The sequence below is a fragment of the Homalodisca vitripennis genome, chromosome 1, assembly GCF_021130785.1.
Source record: "Homalodisca vitripennis isolate AUS2020 chromosome 1, UT_GWSS_2.1, whole genome shotgun sequence".
NCBI classification, from domain to species: Eukaryota; Metazoa; Arthropoda; class Insecta; order Hemiptera; family Cicadellidae; genus Homalodisca; species Homalodisca vitripennis.
This window is the reverse complement of record NC_060207.1, coordinates 77,317,419-77,331,991: the sequence shown is the minus strand read 5'-3', so window position 1 is coordinate 77,331,991 and position 14,573 is coordinate 77,317,419.

Below are 14,573 nucleotides of genomic sequence, written 5' to 3'. Positions count from 1 at the left end.
TCTGACAGCTGTACGTGAGGTAGCAAAGTTATCACTAAATCTGACAACAATACATTATGTACAATATATCGCCAGCCTACACTCGCTGTAAGCTTAGAGTCCTCATGTATTACACAACAGCATCATTTTGTGTATTTTTACTTTTACAGTAAGGTTTAGTGCAATTGATTATGGGCCTCATAACTTTACGTAGTATGGGAGCTGTTTGACCCTAAAACATTTTGTGAAACTAATCAATGATGAACTGTTCCAGTGGCCTGGACGCGATCCAGTTTTGTTTTCATAGGTACACGTCCTAATTGGGAGAGATTTAGATTGAACTTGATTATGGCGTGCTTTAGCTTAATTATTGCTAAAACAATAACCTGCGACTAGATGGTATGGTTTGCCAAGTCATCCTTCAAAGCTTCTTTTTCAACCGGTCTCAAATGCGCAGTCGGGCTTTGGATACCTCCTCCGACTGCTGTCGTGGTTCTTATTAAGTAGAATCCAAGAATTTTCAAAGCGCCTTCAATATTAAGATCAGAAAGAAATTGGATGGGCGAAAACACGCCTGTGACAGACAAATACAGATATTAGCACCCACAGGCGTTCTAATCAGGACTGAACTCTCGAAGAGGCAATTTATATACAGGGAAGTGTTTTTTGATATCTTATCATCCAGATATTCCACATGCGTGCATCTCAACCAGTCACAGGAGTTCTGTGGTGTCATATTTGCTCGCCGGTGTGGTTGTCTACTAACGAAGTTTATGTTATCCACTGTAGGCAATCAGATTACATTTCTTCATCTAGCTAGGTATGAATGTATTTGATAAAGCTGGGTGAATGTTTAAAAGTGCTATGGTACCAGTTTCAGGTTGTTTCGCACCGGCCGAGGGAGCCCTATTCTCTTTACACAGCGCTGCTATGGTTGGAAGGGTCGAGTTAATGTGAATGTGGAGATTGACTCCAGTTCACCTTCCTCTTAGTGCAGCGTCTGAAATCTGACAGACACAGACGAAGACTACAGTCCTTGAATATCCTCTGATGTATACATTATGAAAAGAGTTCATTTTGAGCTTCTTTATCGTCGGCATTTTTGTACCTCTTCAGACGAACATGACTTCAGATACCAGGAGTCAAGTCTGCGATAGCGTTAGATTATATATAATGTAATAAGGATGAGGGCCTTCCTTTAATACGGAGATGACGATGATATATGTTAATAGCCATTCACACGCGTATTCAATTTTGTTCGCTATTTCATTCCTACTGGTATTTTAAACTAAACTACACTCGTTATTGAATGAATAACTCTTGCAGACGTTTTTGACGTAAATTAGACAATTTTTAAAAGCCACTATATTTTAAGTATTTTTGTACTTCTCAATTACATGTACCGTACTTCTGTGAATGTATACCTCCAGTAAGCGTATTAAAGATCGATCAGCTGTAATAAAATGATCTTGAGTTTCTCCCCAAGAAAATCAAAAACACTTTTAAGTTTTCTTTTGTAAAGAATATAGGCCCTACTATTTAAACAATGTAGTACTGCAAATTAAATGTGTTCTGAATAAACCTTAAAAAATAATAAAAGAGACTAAAAAGCCTTTGGGTGTATATTAATTATATCTTTAAAATGATACACCTCTCATAATTCTCCAACTATCTCTAAGGGCCGTAAACTGCACCAAGCTTAACATTGTTCGTATGGGGAAACGGTCAAGTAAATGTGCGCCTAAAGACAACAATTTCGTTGCATCTAAGATACATAAATGAACAAAAACATTTTGTGTTGATTTTACTTTCCAGGAACACAAGAAGGATATTTTTAGCAAAACAAGTTACTAATAGGAGTCAAACACTAATAAGGTTTGTTTTCAGTCAGTTATTTTAAAATTGATTATACACTACGGGAGAGTTTACATAAATAACTGCTGTTCGTGTGGTGTTCGCAATGTCTATGGCGTTGTAAAGCCTCTTAACTACTAAAACGCTTTAACCACCATTTTATTGCCGCTGTTAAGTGTTTTAATACAACGTTAACAGTTTTTTAATGCTAATAAATATCCACATAAATAAGCTAAAAATACATATTTATTATTCTTTTTCAATTTGTAATTTACCTGCCAATAAATTGTTACACCTATAAAATTTTTTTATATGTAGTATAACAAAATATCGTATTGAATAATTTAACCAATACAAAAAGCATTCTTAAATATTTCGTTCAAATTTTATGTCAATGATACAAAATCCAGTTTATATCTAGTTTTTACTGCAATTATAATGTTATTTTAGTAATTTTTGATATTGTGTTACGTGTTTTTTTCGTGTTTTTACGTTCGATGACGAGCATTGTTTAAGATTGAGAAGATGTACAATGAAATAACACAGTAAAGAATAAAAAATATAAACAGAAAAATGGTGTGAAATTATGCTGAAAGTGCAGGGCATTAGCTTTTCAAATTGGTAAATAAAAAAAAATGGTTGCCATGTTTATGCAATTGAATACATTACAGTACGAATAAATAAGTTATTTATTTGTTTTGTTCGTTTTCTTTATTGTGAAATGTTTTCTATTTGTTTTTTAAAAGTTAGTTAATAAAACGTTATAAATTGAAATGTTGCGAATGTAATTGTTATTATAATAATAATGTATTTTATTACACAGTTTAAAACAACCTTTTAATATAATATTACTAACCAATACAATATTACTTTTATTGGTTAACAATTAACTAAGAATTCAATATTGTATCAATTATGAAAAATATATAGTAAATTACTATGTAACATAGTAAATATTGGTTGAAAAAAAACGAAATATTTAAAATTTTCAAACAAAAAATGAAAAATAAGCTAGTAAATTACGCCTGCGCTTAGAATATCTCTATCTGACCTGCATCCTTAAGGTGGGAGTTTAGTGGTATAATTAATAATTTATTAATAGCTCGACAGAAACAGGGCTAATGAAGATGCCGTATCACAAAATATTGTGAAGCCATAAACAAATCGAGGACGTGGGAGAATGTATTCAATAATAAACACTCCGACATGCTACAGTAAGCCGCATTGGCAATTGAAACTCTGTAACGTATCGCAGATGTTGAGTAATTGATAGTTTATTGTCTAACAATATCATTATGATTATGTTCATTACATATTTACAGTACCCAGGCATTACACAGCTTTATACAGAAAAATTAATTCAGTAATTATTAAAAATAAATGAGTTAAAAAAATTGAAGAAATTAAAATGTTGTAACGTGTTTTGTAGCTTGGATTGTAACAATGTTTCATGCCATCTATTTACAAAATAACCCTTTAACCTTTTTTAAAGATAAGTGTTTTTATTCATATTTATCAGCTGTTGCGGTAGTTTGTGAATATATGAGGCAAATGCATCCCACCATCAGTTGTAGCATGAGTGGGCACTGCAAACTTATTTCCTACTTTTATGTTTTATATTCCCGTATTTAATTTTTAACAATCCAAGAAACATTATAAATTTTACATTTTTTATCCAATGTATGGAAAAAACGCAGTATACGAGTGTAAAATGGTTGGGTATTTAATATCGTCCTTTACATTTAAAATATATGAAGTCACCCCAAACACATGATGTCTATGATGAGCTGAATGAACAGCTCAGTCCACGGGATGCAAGTGATACGAGCTAGTAACTCACCTGCCAGGAAGCACTGACGGCGACTATAGTGCCGGTGATAAACCGCGAGCATGACCTTGCCTCGCGTGTGTGCGTGCGCGTGAGTATGTCACTTTCACTCCCACATGAGTCTATCACCGACTATTATGTTATAGGCGTGTGCGCTTTTGTCATTTTAATGTCGTTGACACTCCTGGTTTCTTCAGTTGGAATTTCCTGAATAGGGATTTGTTTGAGAAAAATCAAGCATATAATGACTGCTGAGTTCAAATAGTAATTCAAATACGTGACGTCTGCGACGTCCCAAATTACTTCATTCACCGGTCTGACCTCTGCCTTAGCGGTGTTTACGTTAACGGAGAGAAATTTTCACCTAACGTTTTGAACATGATGTTAAGTTCGAATGCTTCAAAGTGATTGATTACCTTAATCGAAGAGCAGGAGCAAGGGTACGACTTCTAACTGAGGGTTCGATTATTGAGATTGTCAATACAAATTTGCGAGTGTGATGGACCGTTTATCCGTACAAAATGTATATTCTGTTAGTTAAAATGCCAATGGCGTAGAAGGAAACCCTTAAAATACATTAACAGGGGTTGGAAAAGGTATCAAGATCGTTACGATTCTAATGGTTTTACTAACAAATCTTTTACGTGGTTTTTACTTGCAAATCGGATCAGTATTTTCGAAAAGAAAAGTGGTTACCGGCTCTTTATAACATATTCATAATGGAAAAATCCCGATAAAACCCATAATTTTTATTGGATTCATATGTGAAACCAATAGGGGGAAGATTGTAAACCCCATTGGTATAACATTCCCTCCCTTCATTTACTATACCATTCTAATATAGGGAAGACAATAACGGGTTTAAAATTCAGAAATTTTGCTTGTTTAAATTTTATTTTAAGAGAATGGCGATTACTTCAGAATTAACAAATGTTTGACTGTGAAGAATAAAATAGTTGATCGGATCCAAGAAACAAAAAATAATTTCGGTAGAATTGTTTTATGGCCAGAGATTCTAACCTGCTAGAGGCTAGTCATATTACTTCAGCCTAGATTTGGCGTTAGCGTACACACATTATGTAGCCAAACCGAACACGGTTAATTGTACACTCATACTATGAATGTCTAAATATATATATATATATATATATATATATATATATATATATAGATATAAATACGGTATATATATATATACGTTAAACTTTATAAATGGCAATAGCCTTATTTAATTTCAATAAACATTGAATCGCAAAAAGTAATTGTCATATATAACAATTAAAAGTGATTATTTGAAAAACATCGAGTTTTGTTCGATTAGTTTAATGACATTAATATGCCGTTAATTTTTATTACGATATACCATTTTATTGGTTTGACACTGCAATTCAATATGGCCCTTAAATTAGTTGATACAGGGAACTCACCTCCTCTGGACGGGTATCAGCCTGGGTAGAGTCCTGTTGTCAAGTCAGGAGGGATGTTATCAGTGGCGGCGGAAGGATGACAGACGAGAAAGTAAAAGCCACATTGCATTGCTGTAATGGTGTCTGCTTATCATCACAAAGCTGAGCCAAGGTTGGGTTAAGTAACGACGACGACCTGACAAAGCTTTTATGTCACGTGACAGAGACAGAACGTTGTAAACCTCATGAGCAATTATTTATGGTACTATCGGGGCTCCCACCTTCCGAAGGACGCGCTGTTTGAGGTGTATGATTTGAGATGTAACGCAGTGGGATTCATGAAGTGAGGCAAACAGCTAGTACACTTGACAAATGCATTGAAAAACAATCACAAGTAATCATACACTATCTAATGAAATATGCGTGTTTGCTGGAGAAATAACAGTGCCATTTACCAAAAATACAAGTTGTTTAACCAATACACTAATAATAATAAATAGAGTTGTATTGCTCTAGCCAACCCTACACTGCATGGCAATCGTCAAATAGTGATAGATCTAAAATCTTCCATCACTTATTTTAAATATATTTTTCTGGCATACAGTTTCTACACTAATTCATTTCAGTTATTCGAATTTTCCATCCTAGCACCAGATCAGTCTTAGAATTCTATTTATTGTTTTTCAATGGTCTGCCATTGACACGTACTGTATAATGCTAATTTAATCAACGTCTTTTCCAGACGAGTTTAAATTACTTTATGGATAGGAGAACCTTCAATAGAATTTGGTAAAATATTACCAAATAACAAGACAAGTAACAAGTAGTGGTGTTATAGACAAGTCGAACTCCTCCTGTCTATTAAGGGAAATGTTCAGTACTGCCGTGTTTTGTGTTCGAGTTCGGCGGTTCTACCTGCCCCTATATGTATGTCACAACATATTATGATACTGCCTCTGTACAGGCGAGCCCCAAGAGGGTTCACTTCTAGCTGGCTTATAGTCGTTTCTTTCCAGTTAAATCTGCCATTGTACCACAGAAACAGTCACTTTCATCTGGGAAACCGTAATATCAATTATACTTTACAATTATAAATACAATACTTTAACAGCAAATATCGAGATATTGTGGTTAAAGGGTGGATCTATAGGTCTAGTATACTGCGGAGGTTAACGAATGGAATGGAATGGGTGGAGAGTTAAAGGTTAACCTAAATATGAGGGAGCACCTTGGCATGAGGTTGGAACAGGACTAGTCTCTCCTTCGTCTAAGTGACATGACAGATATTTCTCCTATTAGGATTTTGACAGGAGGCGGCCCTTACCACCAACCTCACCCATCTTGAAAATCCTATCTTGACGGAAGATTACTTAAGATTACTTCAAAATATGCCACCATTAACACCTGAGTTGGGCAATATTAGGACGGGTTTTCTCAAATTATAAAAGCCTGAGGACAACTTAGGCAAACTCTAAGTGATTGTTCCAAGTCAAATTTCAACCGATATATATGACAAAAACCCGAGAAACTTTTAATAAACTTCATCAGTCTAAGTTTCGTTCAGCACGGCTGATTAACTATAGTTTTCCTGATTATTGTAAACAAAATAGAATGAATGTTTACTTAATTGGATTTGTTTTTAGATTATGATTCTGCGATTATGAGCTCATCATGGAAATGTTCAAACGCTCAGCTTTTTGGACTCAATAAATTTCATAAGCGTTTGGAGTTCTATTTTTGAATTCACCTGAAACAAGGTCGTACTGAACGAATCGTCTTTACTGATGAACCAACGTCGTTGGGGTACACTTGGATGAGTGGATAGCTAAGAATTAAGCCCTAGGGATCTCTATAATTCAACCATGGGTTCAACGTCTGAAATACGAGCAAATTATATTCTATTACGATTTGAAGGAACCATTCATGTCGGACATCTCGTACTCCATAATGCTCTTGTTCATAAATAAGAATGTAGTGTTCTAAATAAAAATAAAGCAATTGTTCAATCCTTCGACTCTCAATCCATTCTGATATCGTATTGACCAGACGTAAAAATTGTGTCAATTGTCAACTTTTCACTGTCCAATTGGTTTGTTGATGGTAAGTTATATTTCATTGTACTGATATGGGAATTGTTGACTGATATGGATATTCTCCGGTCAGTTCCAACAAGGCAAACATTTTTTGGACTCATTAGCGTTCGTTAGTCATAGCATTAGTACTAATATGTAAAATACTGATGCACAAAATCATCAAACAATATGAACATGTAGACTACGATACAAATATTATTCTCAGAACTCAATGTTTTTTTATATTCGAGTAAATCTAAAACCGGTGTTACTTTTGGACACAAATTTCTTGAAATTTGTAATTCGTTGATTTTATTTACGTGTTTATTTATTGTTCATTCCACTTATCATATACCAATACCATTTCGTAGAATCAATACATAGTATAAATAAAGTCACCTTTGTTTTGGTCTGTTTGTGTATCGATATTTTCTAAACTACTCAACGGATTTTGTTATGGTTTTCAATGTCGCCTTCGTTAAGAACTAGGGTAGGTTTATAGATACATTAATATTTTAATAAAACTCATGACAAGTTTGAATAGTGCGAAAATTGATATTTTTGAGCGCTTTCATTGTTAACACTGACTAAAGCTAAGCGACTTATAAAAAAATAATGTACTACCGGATTGTAGATTTCAAAAATGCTTACAAAAAAGTCCGTGTTGGCATGTATCTATCCTCAAAGAACAATCCAAACAATTATCCATATCAATGTATTAAGATGCGTAAAGATTAGGTTAAATTATCGATAAATATTTTGGCACATAGGTATTAGTTTTAAAAGCCCGCGTGTTTTAGTTGCGCCACTTTTGACCAAAGAACGGCGCATGTGCTCTAATTGGCTGAGCGGAGGAAATAAAATAAGAAAATCCAAGATTAACTAATCTTTAACTAAAGATAAATAAAACCGATTAGTAGAGTTAGCATACTTTAAGATCCTCAAATTCAGTATCAGTAATTTTTAATTTATTGTAACATTATAAAGAAAAATATTCCATTTTTCTACAATTTAATTCTTAACAAAATATAATAAAAAAAGAAAAAAATATAGCTTATTGTAAAGAATTCTTGTAAGCTAAGAAGATAAAATATGAAAGGCTGCTTAGTTTAAAATATGAAAAGTAGTTATTAGATAACTCAGTATACTGACGTACTTTGGATTTGGAAATAATTTAATGTGTGAAAAATACAAATATCTATAATCCAAATACGTACGTCTTCTCTCTCCTTCGTCAACCAAATTTCGAGTTTAAAAATGTTTGTTTCAGACCATTTTAAGACGTTATGTGTAAAAAAAAGTAAATACATTGCAATTAGTCACGTAATTACACGTAATAATCACGTAATTAGTACGTGAAACACACTTTTTATTCTGCCTATAGGCTGACCTAGTTAATTGGTTTGAATCAGTGACCTGTCTCGATTTGAACCCGGTTTTAAATTTATTTATAAGGCTACTATTCAAACCGTTTCAAGAGGTTTACATTGTACTTTTATACTGTTTTTGTTGCTCATACTGGTTTTTTCTAATATTTTGGATAATTTAATATAATTTAGTATTGTGACTACCGGAATATGCATGCTTGCAACACGATTTCCATAAAATACGGATTGTTTTCTAATAGTGAATGTATAGTCTAATAATCAAATAGTGATATCCAAACTTCTGGAAAACTTGGCTTATAACCTGGTATTCTCGGGCGTTTGTCTATTACAATAATACAATGGATATTTTAATGCCAAATTCAAGGACAAGAAAGAAATACAGTTGCCTTACTGAAGCTACTTTTTACAAGGACAGTATACGGCAGGTTTTCGATGCATTTGAATAGGATTGGGGTTGCACTACCGCATTCTGTTGACTAACCGGAAATACTAACACCGGCAACAGTCTAGGTTTACCATAGTTTTCAAATTTCATAAAGTGTTCATTAAAGGTTTCTGATTTATAAGAAGAGTTTAAAAATTGATACCGTAAAGGTGAAATGAGGTGAGGAGCTGGCGGGAAGAAGGGTTTTATCTTGAAAGCTCTGATGCAAGCAGTGTTGTTTTGCATTGTTTGTCGTTTCATCGCCTGCCTTCTTTCGCAATTCAGCAATTTCCGGAATGCAGTGGCGCTCAATGCTGACGAAACTTATTTAGATTTTAGTAATAGATTGCATTAGTTTCAAACTCGTGTAATACAGGACAGAATTCAACTGAAATAAAATTGAACTCATTTATATTCACTCAATGACCCATGGTGTTACTAAAAAAACAAGGTAGGAGACGCCAAACCACGTGACGGATATTAGGCTTAGCTGAAGCTGCATGCAAATAGTCAACTCATTTCGTTAGGCTTCATGTGTTACTGTCACATGTAAAATATAATATGGTTTGTAGTTAGTTCTTTAACTAGAATTTATAATATACTAGCGGACCCGGCGCGCTTCGCTGCGCATTTCAATAAGTTTCCCGCGGCTTCGCACGCAATTTCCCGTTGAAAAACAGTACACTATATTCACTTATTCATTTTCTATCACATTCTAAACATTGCTGAGATAATTGATAGTCGTTCCTTCGTGAGCTTCTTGGGCGCATTATGAAGGTATGTACCACATTCCTGATACTTCTGTCAAAAAAAAAACAACTAAGGTTGATTTTATAACATTCTTTATATTTGTAGCCAACGTAAGATAGTAATTATGATATCTGCATTGCTCTTCTGATCAAGCATGAGCATGGTTTATATTAAATAAATATTGCAGTTAAAGGTGAATTTTTACGTCAAATTTGAATTGTATTATCTGGATAGTAAAGTCTATGTTTAACAGTGATTGCAGAAACAGTTTAAACAAAATTTGTCGTTTCTCTTAAGCTTACTCTATGCTTTAAAACTATAAGTGTAGTAATTAAATTATATATAAATATATTTTTTGTCGCATTATATATGTTTACAAAGAACAGCTGATTAAAAATTTGAACAGACTCTTTCACTTAATAACATATGTTTGCTGCAATGCATTTCTTACGGGTATTTCTGTAACCAGTGGGGCGGAATCCTGAATCGGGAAAGGGATAAAAAGTATCCTATAACCTTCTACAGATCAAGACGAACAAATTTCAAAAAAAATTAGGCGAATCCGTCCAGCCGTTTGTGAGTGATGCTGTTACACACGAACAGTTTCATTTTTATATAATAGACAATATATGTAGGTGTGTGTGTGTGTGTGTGTGTGTGTGTGTGTGTGTGTGTGTGTGTGTGTGTGGTGTGTGTGTGTGTGTGTGTGTGTGTGTGTGTGTGTGTGTGTGTGTGTGTGTGTGTGTGTGTGTGTGTGTGTGTGTGTGTGTGTGTGTGTGTGTGTGTACACATATATATTTAATATGAATGCATAGTTTTACTTTTATTTAAATTAATCAGCCAATATATATATATATGTACGAGTAGTAGCTTTCGTATAAAGTTCACCTTCATTTTCTAACTTATACTATGTCACACTTTAAACTTTAATCAAGTTCAGCTTTTTAAATAATCCTAAGTGTGAAATATATATCTAGTTACTATAATGGTTTAAAGGAAGAAGCCCTCTAAAGTATCCCTATATGTTATTGACAATATAATTTTTACGGATTAAACATTACTTTGTTAGCTAGCGTATTAACAAAACATTAGTGCAGCAGATTACAATCTAAGATAAAGGAAATGCACATCGGTAAGACATCTTGCTGACGAATGCTAATACACGTGAGAGAACGCGGGATTTCCCAACGTGACCTTGGCTCTTCTTCATCAGTTCAGATAACCTCCTCTTCGCCCACAACAGCGCCGCGCCGCGCCGCGACCAGCTTACACTGATACTTCTACAATGTCACTGAAAAGTTCTAAACATAAGCTTAAACTATTCATATCGGACTATAATTGTTATACCTACAATGTTGCACATAAGAAAATTTACATGATACTTAAGATTCACGCTTGTGCAAACCGTTTTTGGTTACGTTATACTTAACTAACTTAAATTTTAGAGTCTCAGCCCTTTATGACATGAAGAGTAGAAAATATGTTGTATCACTCCACGAGGAATGTGCATATAAAGTAGACATGTTTGCTCAAGATGAAGACTTGAATATTGCACAGTATGTACATGAAATACTGTAATTATCGCTTCAGCAAATTACTTCTTTTTTTAACATTATATTATTTATGGAAATTACATTTTCATAAATAAATTTAACTAAGGAGATTATGTGTTTTTAATCCAGAAACATTTAAAACGCCACATTTTTATGTATCAAAACACGTCATTAGTTCTAGTCATCTTTCACGAAAACATTGTAAAAATTCATATCTTATCTTAAACAATTTTATTTTATTGTGCCTGGTTATAACATGCTCATAAAAAATACTTTGAACTATTATTTTACTGGTGGAAACATCGACTCTTTTCTAATTTTCCTATCTTCAGGAAAGCTCTTACAAAGTGTGACTAAATTATATGTATAAGATTTATTGATCCGAACACCGACAGCACCACCTTACTGAACATTCAAGAACAATTTTAGCAGTGTTGTAGATGAATTTGTTATCGTTTTATACTGATGTTTGTTTATTCAAAAAACTAATTCTTTATGTTTATAATTTCTTTAAAATGTCTACGTATTTATTTTCTACCAGAACATGAGGAACAAACTACCGAATGAATACAGTAGTAAGATATTTTAAACACCTTTGTTGAAAAAGTGACATTGATTTGTCTCACATTGATTGAAAGTCTAAAGATGGCGTTATGGCTACTTTAAAAACCAATAGGAATAACACAGTTCTCTGTGGTTAGTCCGTCAGTGTACACCTATTGTGACATGTATTCATTAGTTTAGTTTGAATAATAAGTATTTCTTTTCTTAAGGAGAAGTTTTAGAGACAGTGTGCATGAAGTTGGCACTCTAGAGTCCGGTAAGAGCATATGTCAGGAATTCTGTTTCTAATTAGAATTTAAAATGTAATTTAATACTGTATAAGTATGTGGTTTTCTACTAGCTCCGGATGGTTTTATTGTTCATGTAATCGGATCATTTCTATTGTAAATGATTAAATTGAAAATAAGTAAGCAAATAGATAAATAAATCCTGATTAACGCCCTTGATTACGTCAATAACTTCCCCTCTATTATTATCAGTTGCATTTTGACCATTTTTAATCAATCTCAGTCAATAGTTTGAAAACCCAACTGGATAAAATTGTTATATACAGTACTAATTAAATATATTGCAGAAGTAGATTTGACCTTAGATGATAAAATACTGTAATCGATTTGTTTGAACGTAAGAACTGGTCATGGAATGTTGCACAGAATAAAACCAAAAACTAGACAGGCTATTTCGTCTTTAGACAAGCGAGTAGGATTACTTCAAAGTCTATTTTTTACTCTCCTTAAGTGGATATTTCTATGGGTATAGTACATCTTTCTCCCTCTCTACTACCTCCCTCATAAGATCAAACTCTTACACAAATATAAACGTCCGCATATTTCTAAATTAACGTCCCACATGTCATGGGATTAACTTTCTAATTTCTCCTGCAATCCTCTTCTCCTTCTCATTAACACTAGCAGATATGTCTGGTACCCTTGTGCTTTGAACGCTATTTCCAAGAAAAAATATGAAATCAAATTAATCTTAATCTACAGACTTTTCTCACTAAAACCTTAGTATGAGCAAATAGGTATACGCTAGACCACGTATTGCGTGACAGGCTTCATTAATGGTAGAATGGCCAGGAATAGGCACGTTCTGGGATTTACACAATCATCGGAATCGATATTTTGCCTTTATGGAAATATAATATTTGTGTGCAACATTTGTAGTCTATAGCTCAGTTGTTTCTGTACATGTATAATGCGAAAAGATAAAAAAAACTAACTAATGGGCATAATATAAATTTTGCCAGCCAGCTCCCTGAATATACTCTTCGCTGACCCTCAGCCAAATCGGAATATTCCTGTTTATGATCCTCCATCACGATTTCTTTTGGTTCAGTCGGGAGAAAATAAAATGAAAGTGCGTCTGACATTTTTAAATATCAGTTTTAAGCTTAATGGATATTTTTGAAGAGGACTCTTACATCTACTTAATAGGATATATCAATATTCATATGCACAGAAATGTTCTAAAAATTGCATTTTGAAACAATTTTAATCTGAAGTCAAAATAACTGTGTTTTTAATGTTTAATTGAATTTACATGTCTTGGTTCTCATGCAAGCATAAGTAGGCCTACGATCATAATAAGATACAGAGACATACAAAAAAGGTTGTACCGAGGAATTTATTTCGGTAAATAAAAATAGACTACATGTGGATAGGGATTTCTAGAACTGATTACTCTTGCCACCCTCTGGATACGACCCTGATTTTGATTTTGAATCTGTATGTAATTACAGTTATAATCGTGTTTACTTGTAATACTGATATGTTATTGTTTTCTTCTCAAAAATGTACCTATACGGTCTCTTTATTATGATCTTTCGTAAAATAATATACAAACTCTTTGAACGTATTTAGCCATGTTTCATTCCATTCCACGATTAATTATAAACATTTCATACCTGTCACTTCATGTGACACTCTTCATTCGGATTCTATTTTATTTTTAAACCCCAATTACAGTTCAATATGTTTTCGAATAGAAATAGAAATTTTAAAGGTTTGTGACGAGCTGGTTTGTGATACACGTAACCATGCTATAAGTGGTAAATTATTTGACAAAAATAGTTGCAGCTAAAAGATGCTTTTACGGGCTAATTTTCAAATATTAAAAAGTTATAATGCCATACAATGATTTTGGAGATATGGTTCAAAGCTAGACGTGATAATGCCTAATTTTTAAACACACGCAATAATGGAGACGGATTTTATTTTTGTACAAGATTAAGTTTTCCATCTTAGGCTACAAGAACATTGTGATTTACATAAAATTCTCATGAAATCGCTTGTGCTGTTTGTTTATACTGGAAATAAATAACAAACGATGCTCTAATCACTTGAGAATTCTTTTGTTTGCACGATTGTTACTTATTTGTTGTTATTGACAACGGAAGATTTGAAAGGATAACAGGATTTTGGACATTTTTCATCGTTATAATATGTGTAAACATATATAATAAATGGCAATGTTAAAACGCTCTGTAGTGTTGTTAATTAAAAAAAAAAACATTTCCTACTCAGAATGTCAGGAGGGGTCTTAGTGACTTCTAAAACGTTCTTAAGACGTGTCTGTCTTAGATTATACCATCGTGTGATGATGGCAATCTCATTGTCTAAATAGTTACATGTGGTTTTTGTTTTAAGACAAGAGGCAGGGCTGTTTAATTTACCAGCGTAATGTAGCTACACAAATACGGTAACTCTCTTCTATGGACTTAATCGGACATATTTCAGTCCTTTGTAACTCATTC